At 41.8% G+C, this 23,028-nt stretch overlaps 1 protein-coding gene across 10 annotated transcripts in view; it reads right to left on the bottom strand.

Annotated features, from left to right (window-relative positions):
• Positions 1-22,176, bottom strand: part of cald1a (caldesmon 1a) — a 53,528-nt gene extending 31,352 nt beyond the window's left edge. For 6 of the 10 annotated variants that reach the window (XR_011240123.1, XR_011240124.1, XM_069519666.1 and 3 more), the window contains exon 1: positions 22,029-22,176. The gene's annotated coding sequence lies outside the window, so the exon portion shown is untranslated. The remainder of the gene's footprint in view (positions 1-22,028) is intronic. The other 4 variants (XR_011240125.1, XR_011240127.1, XM_069519670.1 and 1 more) reach the window with 1 other exon arrangement.
• Positions 22,177-23,028: the final 852 nt, after the last annotated feature.

The following is a 23,028-nucleotide window of genomic DNA, read 5'->3' as shown; positions in this document are numbered from 1 at the left end:
AACATCACCAGTCTAATCACACACTTCCGAGAACCAGGGACGCCAAGGGAGACAAAGTTATTAGTAATGCAAGCACAGCGGCATATAAATGTAGAGTTATTGTTGCAGATAATGCATGATTTATGCGGCTGAGAGGGCTAAGCTTTCATTTGGTGTTTAACTTTACACAAGAATTAGTTATAGCTCACTTTAAAGACGCATTATTTACACTTAGAGAATGATCACAAGGTAAATTACAATAAAAGGTTTGTCAACAAAATAATCACAAAGTGGATCATATATATTCAAGGTTTTATGTGAATAATAACCCTGCAATAATTAAGTTTTCAAACTGATTTATGATGTATGAAAAGGGCTGTTCATTAAATGCAGGGCTGAATGCAGCACAGCACCATTGTCTCGTCTCTACACGGGGCAGCACCATACAGAGCAGCGGCAGAAAAGGCCCTCGGTAAGATGTAGTAATGTAACTGTTGCGTACGTCAGTGACGGGACCACCCACACTTTGCAAAAGCGAACACAGGCAGAATGAAAAGAAAGACAGCATTCCATAAAGTTGAGCAACCTCGAGTCACAAGTTTTTAACATTTTCACAAGTTCAGCCTGTCTTAGCCTGTCCACTGTAAAAACCTCTTTTTCCTCTCTTTGCTGCATCTGTCCAGTCACTCCATCATTTATCTCCATCCATCCAACTCCTTTCTTACACGGTCTCGCTGTTATTTTCCTCTCCTCCCCCTGTTTCTCTTTCCCCGTCTGCCCAACCTTCCACAGCGGCTATAATGACACATTTACCAGTCAAATTACTACCTGTCGAGACTGCCAGACCCTGGCACCGAACCCAGTGTCTAAGTGCCTGCCACTAAAAAAGCCCTAAAAGCCAAGTTGATATTATCCTGGGATTACACCACCTTATAATGCCACTATCCTCCCACAGAGACTTCAATTAAAAGCAGAAAAACAAAAGGACGTTATCAGCCAAATGAGGCACAAAGTAGATTAAGCAGAAGTCTGGGAGTTGGGCTGTGGAGCAGGTATGAGCCAGCAGTGCATCTATTTTTGGCTTTGGTGAAATGTTCCTAACGCTGGCTTAGCATTTTGTGAGAATACTGCAGCTCTTTGGTCAGATTTGTTACTGTGATACTGTGAGCTACGATCGCCTCACAGCCTTCAGACAAACACATTAATCTCCACATTATGGCTATAGAGCTATGCAAGGAATGCTCCTATTTAACCTCTGATTTTAGCTGAGGCGACTTGAAAGGGCCGCCAAATTACTTATTCACAAGGAGCTCCTCCTCTGGCTCTTGTGTGTGCAGTGACTCTTTGGTTGTTGAGTAAAATGCATTAATGCCAAGATAAACAAGTAAAAACAAGATTGTGTTTGCCAGCTGTTAGCCTGGTTAATATAGGAACAATGGTAACTTGTTACATCTGTACAAGGCTGAATCACTCACAAGTCGCATAAGCTGTTTTCAGTCATGACCTGCGGGTAAAATCTGGAGAATTGGTTACAGAGTGTACCTACAGTTTGCCTTTCACACATGCACAACACAGCGGGGGGTTCCTTGCACAGACAAGTTCACAATGGCATCAAATCCTCCACATTAGTCAGGCGAGAGGTGCAGCAGCCAGGTTCAGGAGACAGAGGCAGGAAGTGACGTATTAACTCCGCTACAGAGATCACGTGTTTTTCTTAAAAACACACAGACGCTGGTGTTGGCTCTTACCAGAGATATTTATTTGCTTTTTGGTTTTCCAATTGTTTGTTTGTCAGCAGGGTTACATACCCGTAACCTTACGAGGTTATCTAGTATTCTTTGACCCACTGTGACTTTATTTTATATTCTCACCAATTTCCCAGGAAATAACACATGGATCTTAATGAAAAATAAATTAGGCATATTTACAATATTCTGGTGCAGCTTGATTGAATTTAGGGGGACTATAGGCCTTGGCAGAGGTATGTTTTCGGCTGTGTGCCATTCCAGTTAGCAATGGGCTTACAGAGGAGGCAAATAAAGGCACAACACTGTCAGGCTTCAGATACTGTTGCTCTCCTCTTGGTTTCCAGAGGAAAACATTGTTAGTCTGGAGCTCAGAGGAAAGGTTAAACATCCAGCAGCTATGTACTTGCAGCTGTGCAGGTGTCCAGGTGAAGAGAAGTATCCCAGTAATGTGGAATGTGAAAGCAACACTGGCACACAGCCTGGAGTTTACATCAATGGCAGGAAATATTTTGCCCACCTGTGGTTGGTATGTTGAGGACCTCATGGGCCACTTCCACTCTTTTACCAGAGAGTTATAGAAATGCTATCATGCTATTGTAAAATATGTTGTCACAAGATATGAGATCATATAGAAATGGCTGTGTTCTGCAGCCTATAATAAGACTGAAAAGAAAGTTCTGACAAGAAACCGGATTTCAGTATTTTGACAGCAGCTCTATTCACCTCTTATATATGATATGTAAGTTGTCGGAAAATACAATTCCCTCTCTATTCTGACTCATTTGAGGCTTTTATGGTGACAGCAGGATTGCCTCTCTTCAAATGCTGTCATGGGTCAGTTGGACGAGCTTGATTCACCCGTCATTCACACAGAAACAATCACCACAAAGCTCCTCTGTCTGAATCTTTCAATAAAATTATTTTCTGATAAACACCTTCTGTTTACATTCTCAAACAATCCATTGTTTGTGTCCTTGAGGGCTGAATACATTTCCTTCCTCAAAAACATTTGCAAGGCTAAATGTTTGCATTGCTTGCATCCATGTTTCTATATCTATATTTCTTTATCCTTTCAATGTTAAATCTAGGAGACTAGAGACCAGGGAGAGAGGCTTTAATGTGAATTGTGCAGTGGACACGTGAGCAAATCTCCCTGGAGTTCAATCATCACAACATTCCTCCATAGGACGACCTACAGCAAGTTGCCCATTTATGGGGGTGCGGGATGTTAACTTCACAGGAGATGAACACACGTACTGTACACACACTAAATGAGAGGTAAAGGAGACTGACTCCTGAGGGAAAAGAGATAGAAACTCAGGTCTATTTCTTCCATCTAAGCAAAGATAGATGGGCAATGTGCTTTGGCAAAATAAGAACCATCATTTTATGATTATTTTATCACATGGATAAAGCTTGTGCAGTAAAGCTGGGAGGAAGAGAGGAATGAAGAGAGAGAGACACAGCATGCCTGTAGGTAGCACACATTAACAGCTGTTTTGGCAGAGGCTCTGGGGACAGTTTGAGTTGGGTAAACCTTACGTTTTCTGTGGGGGTAAAGAGTCTCCTGAGAGTAGGCTGACAGGGCGCTTAAATGTACATGTTCACACTGTGTGTGGGGGTGTGCGCATCATTAGAAATTCTATTCAACAAACAGCATTCACATTTGTAAATGTGTGTTTTTATGTAAATCTGCATTTGGATGTATTCACGACTTTACAGACGATTGCAAGCTTTTCTGTGTGTCAGAATGCAAGTGCATGCTTTCTCAACTCTAATACTGCAAATATGTGAGACCACAGCTCGTACTAAATGTGTGTTTACAGTACGGTAAATGTGTGTACATGTGTGATATCCATCAACACCTGTGTTTGGAAAGCTGGCCTTGTGGTTGTGGGTTTCTGTGCTATGTGTCTCCAGGCCTCGGCAGCATCAACACGTTTACAGGCCCAGGTTGCACAGCGACTGTGGATGAGCATTCATAAATTCACTAGAGGTTTTTAGCACAACAAGGTAAAGAGTTTCTTTCTTTCTTTCCATCTCTGCTTGTCCCTTGCTCAGCTTCATCTCTCATCTGTAATCACTTTCTCTGCCTGCCTTTCAGGGCCTGACTGATTATTATTAGAATTGACCATCACTGTACAGTTTTGAACTTGTTTCAAATTGAAAATCAATTATTAAACCTTTCTGACCACAAAATTCAACTCAAGTTGCTTCTAATCCAACAAAGGCCCTGTCAATCTGACCACTGTAATAAACAGAACATAAGAGGAAGAATCGTGGATAAGAGGACTTTTGGTTTTGGCTTTACAAAGAGAAAATTATTTTGAAATGCTTACTTGTCCCTTAGCTTGTCGATCAAATGAAGCAGCACATATAGTTTTTTAATGAATGGAGGCACAATTTTACAACCATATTTAGGATTAGGATTCATGCATTATGATCGTGTTATTTGAACAAGTTGTGTTTAAAGTTTTTAAATATAAGATTTCTGTCATAAGGACTTATAGGCTACATTTAGCATATACTTGTAATGCAAACTTAATTCTTGTCTATAGTCACATTGACGTGATAAAATTTGACACCTCAATTACATTTCCAGTTTACTGTTTAAAACATATTGTTTAAAAAAGTATTTTAAATAAAATGTCATCTCTAAACTGAAATATATAGACTTAATTCAAATGCATTTCAAAACGAGTAACTGCCAACATACTGTTGAACTCACAGATATCAATAAAAGTTAGAATTGAAAATGAAGTGGTTCACTCTTCATCCAGTTTACTTCTCTTTCTCTTTCACTCTTTTCTCACTGATCTTTTTACTTCTTTGACCACAATGCAGCAGCACAGCCAACAGCTGCACGCTATGGGTTCAGCTACAATCTGAAGAGACACAGGATTGGTTGGCTATGACTTATGCTGGGTTTGAATTTTATAGGATTTAGCTGTATCCATGCAGCCAAGCTTCTTTCTGCATTTGTCTGAGTCTGCATCTGCATGCCGCAGGGTGAATATCAACCACAATGGCCTCTGTTGTCAAAGCCGAAGTCTTCAGCTGCAACTATATATTCTGGGCAAGATATGAGGAGGCCAACTGCATCAGAGCTCGACTCAATCTCAATACCATCTGCTTTCCACTAACACTCCCCCCAAAACAAAATTTTAAAAGTGTGACTTCAGCTCGAATGAGGAAAATTTTCAACGAGCATGAGCAGACAGTATTCATAGGCAAACCTGAGATGCTAATACCACTGCGACAATTGATATGCAGTGGGATAATGTGCCGACAGTTTTGAGGTTTAGGGAAAAAAACTGGGCTTGGGACCTTGAATGCTTCAGACGCATTGTCATTAGGGACTTAAGATTTGCCAATCACACACACACACACACCCACACACACACACACACACCCACACACACCCTTAAATTGCCCTCTATACTGACTCTATCAGATAAAAAAAAACTGGGCAGGGGAAATTTCACATCAGTATAGGGAAAAGACCTGAAGGTTAAAGATGTTAAGTTTCCATTTGGTGGAGAAAAAGGAGACTCCTGCATTCCCAGACAATGGTTCACATTCCATAACATCTCTGTGTGCTGTGTGAATCATACAAGGAGACAGACTGGCTGAGTTTATCTGTTCACACAAACGCACCAAAGAAAATCTGAATGGAATACCTCAAGAGGTATCATTTTATACAGGGTGTTAGCAAGCTAAATGCTGCACTGCTGGGATTAACCAACCACTGAATTCATCACAGAGTCGGTGACTGAACAGATCACATGTACGATCAAACTAATAATTAATTCATCAAAAAAGTTGAACAATAAAGAATTTGCACTAAAATACATTTGAACCTAAAGAGCTAACTATGCATGTGACTGAACTGCAATAAGGGTAGCTGCAAAAAGGAGCTAATGATGCAACACTATGGGCGGGGCAAGATGAATCCTCCATTAATTGAGCCATTTCATTTCAGTTTGGCCTTTGCAATCCTCCAAAGGATGCAGCTATAGACTCACTCTAAAGACCACCTTCCTGATTCAGCACTGAACCATTATACTTGCCACCCAGTTTTGCCCACACAGGTTTCATGTGCAATGAGGGATTCTTATAAATTGCATTGTTAAAGACCTGTTTGATTGTTTGAATCCTCAGGTTTCTTGTTGAGTTGGACTTCGTTGTAGCAATGTCGCATGTTCCCATATCTCAACAGTTACCGCGAGGAGTAAAATATCTATGCTACCAATATCAATGGCCTTTTAATTTGATCTTTTTAAGAACTGCGTGGAGCAACAAGCCTCAAAAGAATGTCATGCCAATAAATACTTATAACATAACATTAACATATCTTTTAAACTTGTGTTGCTCCGATAGAAACAAATTACTCACTATGTTTTATTTTCCACTGTCGGTGAGATAGCCTTACTATACTTTGAGCAAGCTGTCATCTGTTGTATATTTAGACTATGACTCACTTTTCTTTTAATATTTTTCTCCTCCCCTGGTCCCGCACATGGATGGGAACTTCAATATTGAGGCTGTGCTACATCTGTGGGTATTATGACCTTTCCCTTCGGTGGAGCGACAGCTGAAAACACCTGCGCTTCACAAGCGAGCGTCCCCCTTCAGGCTGAGCGTGTGTTTATGTGTCCTTAAACCTCACGCCTGAAGTTAAGTCACACTCAAATTGCAATAAAAACATGACCCTAATATGCCATATCCATCATCTGAAGCTCACAGGCAGGTTTTTAGCACCATTTAAACTCCAAACATATTATCTTTATTTTCACTTTTGAGAAGATATGAATAAATCCAGCATCAGCGACTTTAAAATCCCACTTAAGGCATTTCACAATTCACCACTGAGAGAAGATGATACATTCTTATTTGTCAGCTGCTGATCGAATTTACAGAATTACAAAAGGAACCAGAAGGAGTAAATGCAGCAGTTGGCTGAAGACGACGACAGCTATGAAACACTGTCTCACTTTTAAACACTGGTTTTAACAGGGATATTTGCATTAGGAGTTGGATTCCTACCACATAATAATCATAAATAAAACTGTAAAAGGCTAACTGCTTTGTGAGAGAGCAGGAAGAGCCAATACAATTCCTCCCCAGTCTTAAACTTTTAAAAGGCTTGTGTCCCCTTAAAAGTTCAGATGCTATAGCCACAGTCAGGCAGAATTGGAGAAAAGGCATTCCAAAAAGTACAAATCCCACACAAAATAGGGATGTTTGTACGGCATCAAAAGGCTACTGCTCACTGGCGGTGCTCCATATGACCAAATATGGAAGGAAAAAATGCTGCCTTTTCCCGTAACCAAACTGGGAAAAAAGAGAAAAAAAGGGAAGGTTTTCTTGCATGCTGTGTACACAGCGAGATAGAGCTCTCACACTCACTACACAGTGGCCGCAGAGCTGGCTCCCTCTCAAAACAGCATGACTGATGGTGATGGTGGACCTGTCGTGACATCTCAGTGAACACCGTTGGACGAGCATACACATACAATGCACACACCTACACGATCCACGAGCCATGAAAGAGAGGCACATCGATCTTTGCACTGCGCTGACATTTCATTTTTAAACACACAAAAGCTTTCTTCACTTTCGCATATGAGCTCTATACAAGAGTCTCGGCAGTGTACTTTGTATCGGAGCCCCCTGGAAGGGAACATTCCTCTTGGTGAAAAAGCAGCCGTCTCAAACACCACAGTCCTCTGCTTAAGTTAGAAACAGTTTGTTTATCCAGCCCCCCTCGCTATATGGAGCGGCTCTGACATTCTCCTGCCAGTGCAGCGCTGCAAAAAACTTTTCTGTGTGGGTATGTCATTTCACAGGAAACGTATCGAATAATCTTGGACACTTTTTGGAGTGTGTGTGTGTGTGTGTGAGCTGGCAGCAATAGACGAGAGCTGCTTGTAGAAGAAAAAAACCTCTACAGAGACAATGGACTAAAACAAAATATAGCACAGAGCGATAAATATAACGACTTGAGCCTCTGTAAAAAAATGTTTAGCTGAAAATGTCACTGAACATTTGGAATCCATGTTACACTATCAGCTTTACATTTAAAACATGCTTGCAAACAGTTTTAAACATTTATGCTATGCTATGCTTAGTAACAGAAACAGATTCTTATTTTTGGTGATAATAATGCAATGATAAACACTATTTACTGAGAAATTATTAAATTATAATACAATAAAATAAACAAAAAGCTAAAGCTTAAGTCAGCAGGTAATCAGCTTAGCTTACCTTAAAGACAGCAAGCCTAGTCATCTTCGATGGCGGAACAATAAACTGGTAAGTACTTTGTTTACACTAAATTAAGCTAATTAGCTATGTGTAGCCAAGTGAAGCAAGAGCTAGCCTAACTCTGCCCAAAGGTAAAAAGAAAAAGACACCTTTGGTTTCACACAGGTTAGCTCTTTGTCTCCTTGCTTCCAGTTTTTATTTATGTAGAATTAAGCTAATTACCGAAGTGTGGACAAGTGAAACAACCTGTTGACGGGTCGTCTCTATAGAGCTCCCCTCAAAACAAAGCATGGAGTTTTGTTGAGTACACAAGGACAACATCAGCTAGTCTCTGCGGTCGCATCTTTTAAGACTTTTAAACAGGATTGTAAATAAGTAATGACAGACAGCTGCTGAATGAAGCCACAGACAAAACAGCTGACAGCTATCTCAATGCACTGAGAAAAACAACTCTTATTCCTACGAGTCATTCAATGATCTCTGAGACCTTTTGCAGCCTAAGTAGAATTTTTCTCTAGACCGAGCACACGACCATGTGACAACCCCTGCCTCATCCTTCTCTTGTTCCATTTCCAGGGGAAGAGCAGTCTCCTCTTGTTCCTTAAGGACAAACCCGTCTTGACACCTGCCTTCTGTCAGCGTAAATGAGGCCTGGGCAGGAGTCTGTGTCTCCTCAACAGGACATTAATCTGCTACTAGAGAGCTGACCAGGGAGACTAGTGGAACCAGAGTGCTGATATATGGCGGGTTTTAGTCTAAGCACTGCTACTGCCGACACTGCAGCGAGGGAACACTTTATCCAGGTGATGGAAACGGAGCGGAATCGAATGGAAAAGGGTAAAAACAAGAGGGAACCGGACAGAAATGACCTCTGTGATGCTTAAAAACCTTGTTTTCTTTCAATCTGTTCTTATAACGTGTAACTCAAGGATCAGAGTTTCAGTCACAGCAAAAAGCCAGTGTGTCTGACTCAAAGGCCCCCAGGCCACATCTTAAACTTGCACCATTTTAATAAGAGTAAGTCACACAGGATGTGCATCAAGGCTGGAACACAAAAAGTGTAAAAGTATACGTGATTAGCATGATGCAGACTCACAGCAGCCTCTGGTACACCGGCTGTAACATGACATACTGGGAACATTAGGTGGAACATAAAAATATATTTCTCATAAAGCTTGAGAGGTTCCTGATGTGTTTCTTTAAGGCAACGAAGAAAATGGTTCTGCTAAACATTCGTGACATGCTTCCTATAAAAGCCACGTTTTCGGTCAGCGTGGACGTGCGGCTTTCTGTGGCCGGAGAAAAATTACACTTTGGTGAAAGAAGGAGAGAAAATTGGACGGATAAAAAAAAGAATATAAATGGCAGAGTGATTTATGTGGCTGGCTCAAACCACACTATGAGAGGACGTCTTCCCTTCATACCTTACATGGAAACATGCATGAGGGTAGAGTGAGGCTACAAAGCATGATGCAATGCCCCCACACACTGAGAAACTGCTGAAAACATGACATGCTGTGTGCAAACCCTGACACAAGTATGCCTTTTTTGTGCATTCACAGAGCCCAATCTGAAAACACAAAGAAAACCACTTTCACAGAGGACACATTTATTGAAATCTCTCCAAAATGCCATAAATCTTTATCTTTCTTGCCTTGTTTTAACACACAAGTCGGTAAATCATGCAGCAGAATGCCAATTTTTTGAAGTGCGCTGCAAGGCTTTTCACGGGTATTACATGACAAGGTATTTTTCAAAATAAGGGGCTGCATTCCTGGCAAGAGATAGGAGGAGATTAAGGGGTGGGTGGTGTTGTGGGTGTGGTGGGGGTGAGCGAGCGATGCCCTGACTGAGAGGGTCTATTACTCACAGTGGATGTCCAGTTCCCTTGACGGTGCTTTCAGCTGAGTCTTACTGAGGGAGAATCTGAGGGATTCTGCAGGAAACGCATAGAGAAGACCCAGGCTGCATATACGCACTAGTGAGAAAAAGGTATGATAATAGAGAGCCTTTCACGAGACACAGTCAGGGATATTTGTTTTAATCCTACGACACTCTCTCTTTTCCTCTCTGTGCATTCATGCAGCCCTGACATGCTCTCAGTGAATTGATGCAGGACCAGGAGGTTTAATGGAGGAAGTGCTGGGACTCATCAGCCAGGTGTTGAAACTAAAACATCTCTCGAAGATGTAGACATTTGATGAATGGGCTTCAGAGGTAATGACATTGACTAAGAAACGATTACCTGTATGTCAGAGTGCTTGGTGTACACTGACTGTCACTGTCAGATCACCTTGATGGGCCTGTGTGGAACTGACACTCCGTACTTAAAAGTATCCTTGTAAATAGATCACTGACACATTAGCACCTTACAAAGTTGATATGACGCACAGTAACATTCACCTGGAATCATGTTTCTGGCCCCCTGGCAAATGCAACACTAGTATTCTCTACTTTTATCTCTGTTTTGTTCTCACAGGTTCCACTACTTAAATACAGTATAATAGTAATACATTTTATATATCTAAAAAAGGACTGTGAAGTTAAGAGGAACTATAATTTGCCTTATCTGCATCTGTCTTCTATTCCCCTGCCTTTAGTGCATAGCTACATTAAAACCATCAATTGTTGATTCGCTGCATCTTCTCTTATTCTAAATGTCCCATGTCTTGCATGTACTACATACGTCCATTAAATCTATTGCCCTCTGCAGTCAGCAGGAATCGATACTGTATTGTCTTACTGGCAAACATTTCAACGCTACTTTCAGTGTGTGTTTTAGTATGTGTTTCTTTGAGATTGAATTCAATATTGAACTTCAGGATGTTTACAGTGATACTTCCCTCAAGTACAAGCTGGTGCAAACACTGGGAGCAAAGAGCACATGGAGGGTAATATTTACAGGAAGGAGCAGGATTGTAATAGATAAAGCTGGAGTGTAGCTCTTGACAAAGGAGCTCTGCAGAAGTCAGCAAAAAAATTCTGTGGAATATACGAGTACTAATCCCAGTCCACCTATACTGGTTGACAGATATGATGCCAGGATTTAGAAATATGACTCTTTCATCCAGGCAAAGATGAAATCCCAACAAACATCACACCCCTGTGGAAAATGGGACTTTTTTCTTTCATCTTTCACTAGTTTGCAGTATCAAATTCGAAGATATTAAAGCATTAGCATTGCTTTGGAATCAGCGGATGCACATTCCCTAAGTGACAGGCAGCTCACCTCTCCTTCCAAAAAATACATTCCACTCTCCTCATACCGCAAATCCTTTCAGGGCTCTGCAGGGCTAAAGTTCACAAGCTTTACCAGATCTCATTTTCGTGCATGGCTGTGCTGGCTGTTATTATTAGTGTGGCAGCCAGCCAGCTTGGACGGGTACACGTCTTCTGTCCCCCTCAATCCCCCTCGAGGTGAAAGGCTCAGGCCAAGGTCTTTAATCTGTGGGTATATAGTAGGTAATATATTCCACTTTATACTCTGCACTCTGCTGCATGTGTGTTTGTGCTGTGTTCATCGTGTCCATCAGTCTCGAGTGACCACCGGAACACACAGTAGAGATCGTCATACCTGCAGTTTACAGGCGCAGAGGAGCCGTTTTCAGCCTTGGAGTTATCCCATGTCTTCCTCAATTCTTTCTCTCTTTCTGTGGTTATTATGACTTTTGGATCCACCGCCAGACATTTCAGGAAACCTCAAGAGCTTCATGAGACATAACAAAGATCTCTCTCTTCTCCGTCTTTGTCTCTTTCACTGTAGATTCACACTATGTTTCTCTGTCTGACGTCTGCAGGCCTGGAAGCTCTGCGGCACGTTCTTCCATGGGAGCTGAAAGTCATTTTATTCCGCGGCTGATTCACTCATATCATTTCATTTTAAAAGTGTTTCTTACGTTTTAATGCCTGCGCTAATTCCGGACCACACACGTATGTAGACTACAGAACACACAATCATTGTTGAATACCATTAGCATGATGTTGAATTTACTACTAAATTAAGGATGAAATTCAGCTTTAGAGGTTAATACATGTGCTGTATTTAAGCCGCCTAATTCCTAAATTTATTAGAATAACACATATCTCAGACAGCCATGAAATTGTAAATAATTGAGCGGTGCTCTTAGGAGGCTTCTCTGGTTGCTCTGCTTTTTTTAGCTGATGGCAAAACTGGAAATGAGATTTGATTCACAAAGCAGCGAAGCTAAATGGGAATAATTCCAAAACCACGGCCGACCTCCCCCCCAGACACTAATCTGTCCATGGGGGTTTCACCCATCTACTCTCCCTCCAAATTGTCTCGTCCACCTGCGTCAACCCTGCTCTCCAACACACAGATGCGTGTCTGAATGCCCTCATTCACAGACAAGCACCTACAGACATACCTTTCCACCCCCACCCCCCTTCACCCACCACCCACCTTGTGTTTGTGTTCAGAGCTTGAGTGACTGGTATTTCATTTCGGCCAGCCCGGAGCCCTCTTGCACAGTTTGGCTTGGCCAGTGTACCATTACTGGTCATTAAGTCTAACCTGAACTAATAGGGGCCCATTTTCCAAGGTGGTCTCCCAGGTGGCTGTCACGGGGGTGAGTGGCACTGCGGGGCTCGGGGTTTGACTTAGGCACATGAGGTTTCATGAAAAATCTGCTGGGACGCAAGCCAGGCTGCATCATACATTGGACACAGACTCTTTGATAACAAGAACCCATTGTTCCGGGGGGTGTCTGGGTGTTTTGTTTCTCATTAAGGCAGGTTTAATGAGGCCAGCCAGAATATGAACCCCAGCCCATCCCTCCTATACACTCTGCCTTATTTTGACCATTTAAAGCCAGATCCAATGAATCATCAACACAGAGCTGATGTATAGAAGCAACCATTCACACTCATATTCAAACCTGCTGTCAATGTAGAGTTTCCAATTCACCAAACCCTAATCTGTATGTCTTTGGACTGTAGAAGGATACACAGGATACTGTAGACACAAGGAGAACATGCAAACTCCACACAGAACCTGGATTAGATCCAAGAACCTTTTTGGTATGAGGTGACAATACTAACCACTGAATCACAAAACTGGTGCAGACAGAAAATACCCATCATCGGAGCTTCTTGAAACCCAAACTCAAGTAATTAAACTGCTTGTTTTGTTTGACCAACAGTCAAAAACTAAAACATCACATATTTTGTATTTTTGCATTAAACATGACAGCCGATTGATTATGATGGTTGAGGACTACGTTTCTATCAGTGCAGCTCTAACACAAATCATCATACACCTTCTATTGATTCCTTCAAATAATATACTGCACATGTACATGATAATTGGAAGATAGTTACTTTCACTATATGAAATGCTACTCTGTCATTAAAGGTCACTAAATATAATCATATTACTTAAAAACATTTAAAAACAAAGCCTTATCATATAAACAGACTGCCAGCATAAATACTATCAAATTCAAACATATTAAACTATGCATGTTTTAGCTGTGCTCTCCTCCGTGTGACATGTGTCACCATTAATCAGAAGAGAAGGAGCCATTAGTCTAAATGTGGGGGTAATTAATCCACGCTCACACCCCATTAGACGTCATGCTCAATTTGTGCAGAGAGCTGTGTGCTGGGTAAATAAGCAGAGATGACGGGACTGGCATTTATTATTCCTGAATACCTCGGCATCTCAGTTGATGGGATACTGTTGAGGTGCTAACGTGCATCTCTGAGAAAGCTTTCATCTGAACTTGTGGGTTCAAGTGGCTATTACAAATTAAATTAAAAGTACAACATGTGTTGCTACTTCTATTAAAAAACTTGCATTCATGTGTCTTTTTACGCAGGAAATATGTGAACTTTGCAGGCTGATCAGAGGATAATCGTTCACATATGTATCTCGGTCATAAAAAAAAAATGTAACTGGACTTCAGCATTACAGCCAAACCATATAAGCCTCCAACAAGGTTAAACTGCAGTAGGGGCATACAGTATGAATCAGCCCTTAGTTTAATAAGTACCATTTGGCTGTCACCTCCGCGGCCGTAGAGCTGCTCTATTACAGTAAAGCCCCTCCAGTACAGAGCAGGGGTTATTCAATAAAACCCTGACTGAGTGTTTCTCCCAATCACCACTGGCAGATCTCTGATGAGGTAAAGAGCTCTCCTGTGCCAGCCCCCGTCCCTGCGGAGCACTGTCTGATTAAAATGGTTTTCTGAGACCATATTTTTGTTCTCCCTGTGCCCTTGCCAGACCCGAGTTTGAGTACAGAGAGAAAAATTGACAAATTACCTAATGCATACTGGAAGAATCCACAAAAAACAGATTTAATCTATACATGTTTCCAGTAGGTAGATAGATGAGAGCATTGGATTTCTTGAGAAATCGTTGGTATCCATGTCTCAAAGACACAGGAGGAGAATGCTGAAAGTGCGCCTTAACATACTCTACATTGGTTACTGGTGTTGAGGGAAGAATGGCTTTGCATTAGCCATTCTGCTCTTTAGATCTTCAGCCTTAAACTTAATCTTCAACCCCCCCACACACCACTTATCTTGCTAGGCCATGACATGAAGTGGAAAGAAATGGCAACAGTGGAGTGGCGCAGCACTCCCTGGTTTTCTTACTCCCCCGTCCGCTCCGCTCACTTGTAATACATTCCTGAGCCATCGTCACAGGCTCATATGTACATGCTCGAGTATGCTTCTGATTAGGAGGCACAAAGAGTACACTCTATAAATGCACTCTTAAACAATTACCACTGCTCCCGACTGCAGCCTTGACACAGACCTCAGACTGCGCTGCTGCCTCTCTTGCTTATTCAGGTGGGGAAGATGGATACAGAGCATTTACGACAGTGTGCCTTGCTACAGGACGCGTGCTGGGTTCCTGACTTTACATACCAGACTGTAAAAGGTTTGAGAAACGTTATTATTTTCCTTATATCCATTTATTTGTGGTGGCCCTCTACACTGACTTCCACATATTGTCCTTTGTTGGAATTTATTTTCCTTTTCATTGTAACGCAGCCCACACTATGCATGGATCCACATCCATCACCCTGAGACTAGACAATTGATTAAATGATTAGCTGACTGAAAGAAACTGTGTTTCTCGGATTTCAATCGTCGATGAACCATTTAAAGCTGCTATAATCAATATTTTTACAGTAGCAATGTGCCGGGCTCACAGTGACACACCACGATAATAATTACTCCACCCTGCAGGTCCTCTCAGCTACACAGAGTGATTTTAGTGTCTTTTGGCTAATTGTTTTGCTTTCACGCCCTGCAACTTACTGTTTTGCATATTCTCTGCTAAAGGCCTCGCTAAATGGGCTGTCTGCTACCTGGCCAGCACCAAAAGACAGATTGACAAAGTTGGCAGCTAAGTAGTAAACATAGCACTGCATCATAAGGATGTTTTTGTGTGTTCAAGAGTTTTTCCATTAAGTTTGGTTTTAATTAGTTATTGGATGCTATAGAAATGCTGTGAAGCGTAATGATTGACTGCTGAGACTGACTCACGATTGGTCGAGTGCATGTTTGACAGCAGGTCCACCTACCACAGTTCTATCCTCCCATCACTAGTGCAGACTTTAGCACCAAATAAGGAAAGCAGCATTCGTATATCAGATATTTTAGAGTGGAAGGAAGTGGAGACAAGTCATTCATCCTTGTATAAAGTAAGCCATGTCAACTTAGAAGGGGATAACATGTCAGTTCATTATTTAAAAATTTGAATGTCCTCTACAGGGCAAAACAGTAAATAACTTTCTGCTTCTATCAGTTTTATAATAATATTAATCAATTAACTTTGTTTAACAATACTGGTCACACAAAACAATGAATTAGAAGAAGCAACCTTCGACTCTTGTAAACGAAACATAATAATAATGAAGCGATCATCCCAAAAAATAATCAGCACATATGATGGTAAAAAATAATCATGAGTCACTGCTCTAATATATTAATAAGTTGTGTATAATGCATTTTCATTAGATTTTGCACCAGGACTGGTTGGAATAAAAAACTACTTTGAAGCTTTTCCAAAGAATTAAACAGAAGTCTGACTCATGTGAATACCCATGTAAGGACACAGTGATTGTTTCATATGTATGAGGTAAGTCCTCACTTCCATCATTACCACATACGAGCCTGATCTCGCCCACGCCAAGTCTCACTCCCATGATGGCGGGCGTCCAACGTGGACTCTCCGAGCTGTCCTTCACGTTTGCTGTACACACTACAATGCACACAGCAGTACCTCTATAGCCTCAAGCATAAATTCAGCAGGCTTATAACTGACTTGCACGCTGCCCTGTTGCACCCCCCGCCCCCATTCGATTCATAGAGCAGTTAACCTTGCGAACTGTGTAAACATATGACCTCACCATTCATGTGCTTACACTCAGTGGTATTTTTCACACATGCCGCTGGGATTTACATCACCTTATTACCTCCACATTCCCTTAATTCCCCATTACACTAAAATATGGGACTTTTAAAAGGTGATATGACAGGCCCTTGATTAGCAATGTTTGTTTAGTTTTGGGGGTCGCTGTGGGAGGAAGACGATAGGCTGAGAAGAGAAGGGGGGGGGAGGTGAAGAGAGGACAGAGGGGGGAGAGTGGAAAGCTGGAAGAGGGAAGAAATAGGGTGAAGTGAGAACAAACATTATAGTAATCATTTCTTTTTGGAAGAAAAGGGCTGAGGCAGACTAGATTGGTGTCAAAGGAAAGGAGAGAGGCGAAGGGAAAGTTAATTTGGCTGTTAGGCGAGAGACGAGTAAGGTGGTTTCTCTGCCACAGGGACACACTGTGCACGTCTGAGGTCCCAGCGGGAGGATGCTGAAAGGAAACACAAGGCCAATCAGCTAACAGAGACATTTCCTGTGCTTGTTTTATCAGATGAGAAGAAGCCCAAAGGCTAAATGTCCCTCTCAAAGAGTGTTGTACACCTCTCAGAATAACCCGCTTTGGGGAACGAAGGGGAGAACATGCATCTTTGTGGGATGACATCAGGAGTGCTGCTTCGGAGCACTGACCTCACTCTCGCACAATCAATCATCCACAAAAACCCCAAGAAATGCAGACCACGTGAGCAGGAGAGGTGGTTTTACCTTTTGCGATATAAAGCAAGGCTGCCTCGTGAATTAAATCATCACCCACTTAAAAAAAAGATTTAGTTCAGGGGAAAGGAATACAATAGTTTTTTTATAGCCATGAAACTTCTGGTGGAACTTGGCATCTGGTAACTAGCAGATGGTGAACCAATATACCAATTACCAACACTGACATGCCATGTTGCCTATTAGGCAATCTGGCCTTGAGTGATAGCACTTTTAAGTCTAAAAAACGCCACGAGCGAGAGGCTGATCTAACAAACCATCTTCATCAGAGTGTGACTAAAGCCCAGAGGAATTCACACACAGGTCTTTCATGCCCCACATGACTGCTTCAGTCAGGAGAATCAAAGTTTGGGAAATAGTTTGGAAAGAAAGGAAGTGAAGATATGGGTCCTAGGAGGAAGGATCAATGTGAGATTCCTTTTGCATGTGCAGTGCATTCAATCTTCAAAATAGCCAAGACTTCATTTGGTGGTGAATCTATTATAGGCCAGGGAATAGGTCGACTAAAGGATGAGGGGAAAAAAAGGATCCTCAATCACCCAAGAGACAACCAGAGTGCAACGAACAAATGGCAGAACATCCAAAAGCCACGTGGATATTCCCCAACAGAACTGTTCCATGTCATCTTGGCTTCATAATGAGTAACAACAAACAGAATACAAAGCTAAATTACACAGAGGACATCTCATGGCATGAGAGGGTTTTTTTCAATGGCATATAACAGGAACTTTGAATCTATATCACAAACATCTGCAAAACTCGTAGTGCATTTTTTCCAGGCCCTGAATAAACATCATCTAAGGTTTCCTCTCTTGTGTGACTTCACAAGCAATTAAGCAGCACTACCAACTATTGTCTACCACGTGTTGACTGTCATTACTTGGTGAAAGAGTTAAGGATTCTTTTCCAACCCGGGATCTGCCCGCCCGTCCAAGCTCACCATATTATACAACTTAGTGTGCGGTTCTGGATGCAGCACATTCAAATTACATGCTATCAAATTCAAAGGCGAGGGGGGGAACAGAACAAGTACGCTGTGGGGCTCGAGTCCAGGGCCAGAGTCCCATGAGTGCTAGCTTCACGTCAATCACAATCGCTTCAAATGAGCTGAACCCTGTCCTACTCCTGCTGTTGTCCAGAAGACACAATCCTTAAACCTAACCTTTGTTATTTTTTTCAAGGAATCAATGGACCCATATGACAAGGACACCGTTGACGAAACAGAAAGAAATGATTTTGCTTGTGGTTCTCCAGGCATTGGGAGGCTGCATCTCTATCTCAAACCACATTCTTAGGACAAAAAAAGTCTGCATAAAATTAAGCCAAAGGGCAAAAAGTCTAGAACACAGGAAACATGCTTGACATAGTTTCACTGGTCCTTTATGAGGAGAAACCAGAAAAAAAAAGTTCTGGCACCTGCTGTGCAGAAACAATGTATGTTTGGACTGACGTGTCAGCGTTTGATCAATGGAAACTGAACCACATTCTAAAAACCTTAACAGGGAACACAGTATAGGTAAACATCTATTTTTAAAAAAGTACAGAACGCTCCGATCATTTGTGTTAGAAAATTATCTTTGCCAGTTTTCCACTCCATTCAAATTCAGTTTGCCACTTGGTTGGCTGCCTCCACTCAGTGGTGGTAAGAAACTATTGCCTTGCAGGGAAACTCTGGATTCTTGCTTTGGAATTTGATACTGTGCTGGATTATGAGTATCTAGGATCAAACTATAACAAAGCATCCACACATGATGCATGCATGTAAACACATAATTGTATATGGACGGAGTAATGCTCCATGCTTTAGCGGACGTTGATTATGATAAGAGTAAGGCACAATAATAACCTGATCCAACATTTAAATTTGATCAAGTGTATGAGGGAAGGGAGGGAGGAAAAGAGGGAGCCAGCGTACAGTAACTAGAAGCTTTCACCGCACTGTGCAGTCCAGAGCCAGACTCCGGAAATGCATGGCAGTGTTCCCTACATCCTGCCCGCCCGCCCAGCCCTAACCCTGGCCCTGGCTCTCGGCCTACACTGCCAAACCCCTGTTATCACTCTGTGCAATTACCTCCAGATTCCTCTGGACCCATATCATATCATGCCAATTATAAAATCCCCCTCTAAGTACACTACAAAGCACTACATGCATTTGACTGTAAAGCCTGCTGTTTTCTGTGTGTTGCAGCCCAAAAATAGCTGTGTGTGTGAATGTACAGTTTCATGTGGGCTGGCATGCAAAGATTGAAAAAAAAAAATCATACAGAAATCCTACAGCTGCGATTCCAAACCTGGGGTATTTGTGCGGCTGCCAAGAGTACTTGCAAAGATGGAATGGGTCAGCTATGATCTGATGAAAACTATATATCCACATACTAACTGAGTCAGCTGTAACCAATGAACACGTGTTGATTGATAGAGTGTGAAGACTGGATAGCAAGAAAGCTGAGAAGATAGAAATGTTTAAATGGTGAAACCATTTTAAATTTGATAGAAATCAAAGGTTTTTCAGGGATTAAGTGTCCACACTCTTGTTGATGACTTACAATATTACTTTCTGTACAAAAACAGTGTTGGAACAAAATGTGACAACCCTGAACTCCTACTGAAATACAGGAAGTGGTACTGTATATTGTTATTAGAGACAAGTACCAAAAGAGGACAGACTGGTTTGCTCAGTGCCACTGCAAAAAGAAGATTTGATGATTCCCTGTTTTATCTAATTGTTTTTTCTCAATGCCTTTGTGTCAGAAACACTATTATGTCTATTCATTTCAATCAATGGAAAAAGTAGGTTTTCCAAAACCTTTTGACACATACAGTAGTGTAATACCTACTTGAAATAGCAAAAGGTTATGACAAGTGGTTATCAACTTGTTGAAATGTATGTGGTTTAATTAGTTAGCTGAATATAAAGGATACATAGTGGAAATAATTTGCTAAAACACATGCAAATATGTTTGAAATAAATAGCTAGAAATTATTCATAGTAAAGTAATGGACAAACTGTTTATTGGTGAAAAAAAAGATATTGTGAAGAAATGGATAAGATAGACAAAGGTAGTGGATGAATGCCTGACATGCTCAGCTTCTGTTTCTCTAAATATTAGACATACAAATGTCAACTTGAGTAGAACTGAGGAAAGAAACTACCATTGCAACACGTTTATATACAGTACAACATCCAGTTTAAATGAACAAATGAACATTTTTGGAATGAGACAATGTTGACGTTAATTAAAGGTTACTTCGGTCATTTGACTGGACTGTGGGGGCACGTCAGACTAATAACATTGGGAACCACTGTACTAGAGGATTGTTATGTGCTGCATTCCAGAGGCTATTCCAATCATCTGTCACCAGACTGGGCCTGTGCCTTATAAGGAGTGGATGGTATTCTCCATGTGTTTTCCAAACACTGCACAACTTATCAGATACAGTTTCATGGACGATTACTATGCTGTCTCTATCCCGAAAGCATTAACAAAAAACACAAACCTACAGATATACCCTCTGCAGCTCCCTCCCTACACCCGCTCCCATTTTCCATGCTTCCATTTCACAGATACTACTATGCAATAAAGCGCAAGATCAAAAGACTTGCTGCCCAACTCATGTACAATGAGAGCGGTGGAGTCTCTTTAGCCTAGGGGGGGGTGGGATGGTAAGAAAGTGATACGTTGAAACCATGAGAGGTGGATTCATCTGTGGATGAGTGGGCCTAGCGACCTTCTGCAAGGTTGCCCTGTGGCTTTGTCTGCAGGAGACGCTGGATGTCCTTACACCTTGTGCAACTCTTAGGGTCACAATTGATCTTTGCAGAGTCATGCTTGCCATGAAACCAACTTTGAACACGTTCTACATGTGATATTTCAGCTGGTTTGTCCACATCCTGCTGTTAAGGCTGCCTTTCTTTATGGTTTGGGGGGATGGAATTGACTGTGGCTGTTATTAACAGACAGAAACTGCCTCTATCTACCTACTAATTCCATTAAATGTCTGTACATCTGTCTGTCTGACTATGGAACAAATATCTCACAAAACTTTCATTAATTAGATTCAAACTTGCATGTGAATGTAATTTGCCTCGACAAAGTGCACTGCAGATTTTGATGCGATCTGGACACTCTGTTCCAGCCACGTGATTGGTTCGGCACTATTCTCATTATCATTGGCTGTTCGTGTCGTCTGTCAGAACATGGATGGAATGAGTTATATCGACATTGTATCGTCCACGTCTTACATTTCTATCGAAGGAAAAGCTATTTCGTGAAAATTATCTTTATCATTTCATTGCCCAGCTCTACCTTTAATATTAATAAAAACTGAAAGGTAGACTATAAAATATTCACTGCAGAGAAACTGGGTAGGATGAACACAAAGTTTTCTAGCTTCGATGGCAAAGACAACATCCAGCGCACACACAATTAAAAAAGTGACTGTATATTGTCGAATTGTTGGACAACGACAAGAAGTGCAGACTGTAGATGTGGAGCATTAACACAGGGTTCGATAGGGAACACACGAGTCCTGTCCCTAAAAAGTAGTTCTAGGCTGAGGTTGCTCTCCCCCTCCTCCCCCTCCTCCTCGTCCCGTCATACTTTATCTCGATAAGAATCTGAAGCGGTGAACACGGTGCAGGGCTGGACCTCCGCGTTCGCCCTCGAGTCTCTAACTTCAGATCAGCGTCACAGAAAAGTTTCACACACGAGTCGTAACTTTACTTCGACGTGAGTTCGCGGTAAACGACGCGGTTAGGGCACAAAGAGGAGGAAGCGGAGGAGACGTACCAGAGGGAACAATGTGAGGACCCCCCCCCTTCCATCGTTTTAATACCGCGTGTAAAGCGACACGGGGTCGTGAACTCTGCTGGTTATAGAGTGACAGAGGTCGGATGAGAGGCTGTGCGCTTACCTGTGGGTCTGAACGGGACAGATTAGAGCTGTAGAGTCGAGTGAGTGCAGCGGAGAGGAGAAGGAGCCAGTCTGCAGTCAGTCCTCCACAAACCCTCCGTGATAAAACCAGAGTCTATCCCCCAACAGGCCCCTCCCTCCCTCCCGGTCAGATGAGCTCCCACATCCCCTCTCCTCAGCTCCAGTCTGCAACACAGCTCAGCCTCACAGCATCCCAGTCCAACACATGAGAAATCAAACGTGTCAACAGGCTGCACTCCTCTACAGCTGCTGTGGCCTCAGGCTCAAAGTCCTTTTTTGGTGATGCTTCAGAAAATCAAGAGTGATCACACGAGATGTTAATGTTGGACAAAAAGCAGGGCGGGCAACTGAATAAACGAGGGGCAGTTGACCTCAAATACCCACCATTGTTATTGATACTGTGATATAATATCACTTCAAGTATATTTGGTGACAATGCTAAATTAATAACATGTAGCCTAAGAGTTTTTCCCTCTCTTATAAAGTACCATTAGAGTCCATAGACTGTATATAAAGATGAATGACCACTTCTTTCCATTATCCAGAAATTAATCTAAAATAACCCGTATTCAATGCATTCTAACATTTGTTCATATTGCACAAAGAGCAAAGAAAGTTTGATCTCAGTGGTCCCATACATGAAAAGTCAGGGATCACCAAAGTGATTTCCATTCATCCTGAAGGGGACATGAATGTGTGTACAAACATTAAGAGACAGATACAAACTGGGGCTACCATAAATCTGCATACTACACACTTTCTATTTGTTTGTCTACTCTGAATGTTAAACACATCAGTCAACTGAACTGTGCCTGACCCTATAGAAGCTGTATTATACTTCACTTTGTTTAAATGTGCTCAGGGCCTTGCCAGGATTATAGAAAACTGAGGTCTAAGCCAACCAGAACCCTTCACTGATCCACATATCATTTTGCCCAGGAAACAAAAGAAATGCCCCTAACTAATTTATTCAGTTTCCA

The sequence above is a fragment of the Paralichthys olivaceus genome, chromosome 23, assembly GCF_024713975.1.
Source record: "Paralichthys olivaceus isolate ysfri-2021 chromosome 23, ASM2471397v2, whole genome shotgun sequence".
In the NCBI taxonomy this organism is placed as follows: domain Eukaryota; kingdom Metazoa; phylum Chordata; class Actinopteri; order Pleuronectiformes; family Paralichthyidae; genus Paralichthys; species Paralichthys olivaceus.
The sequence above is the reverse complement of the archived record's forward strand: the minus strand, read 5'-3'. Positions and strand labels throughout refer to the sequence as shown.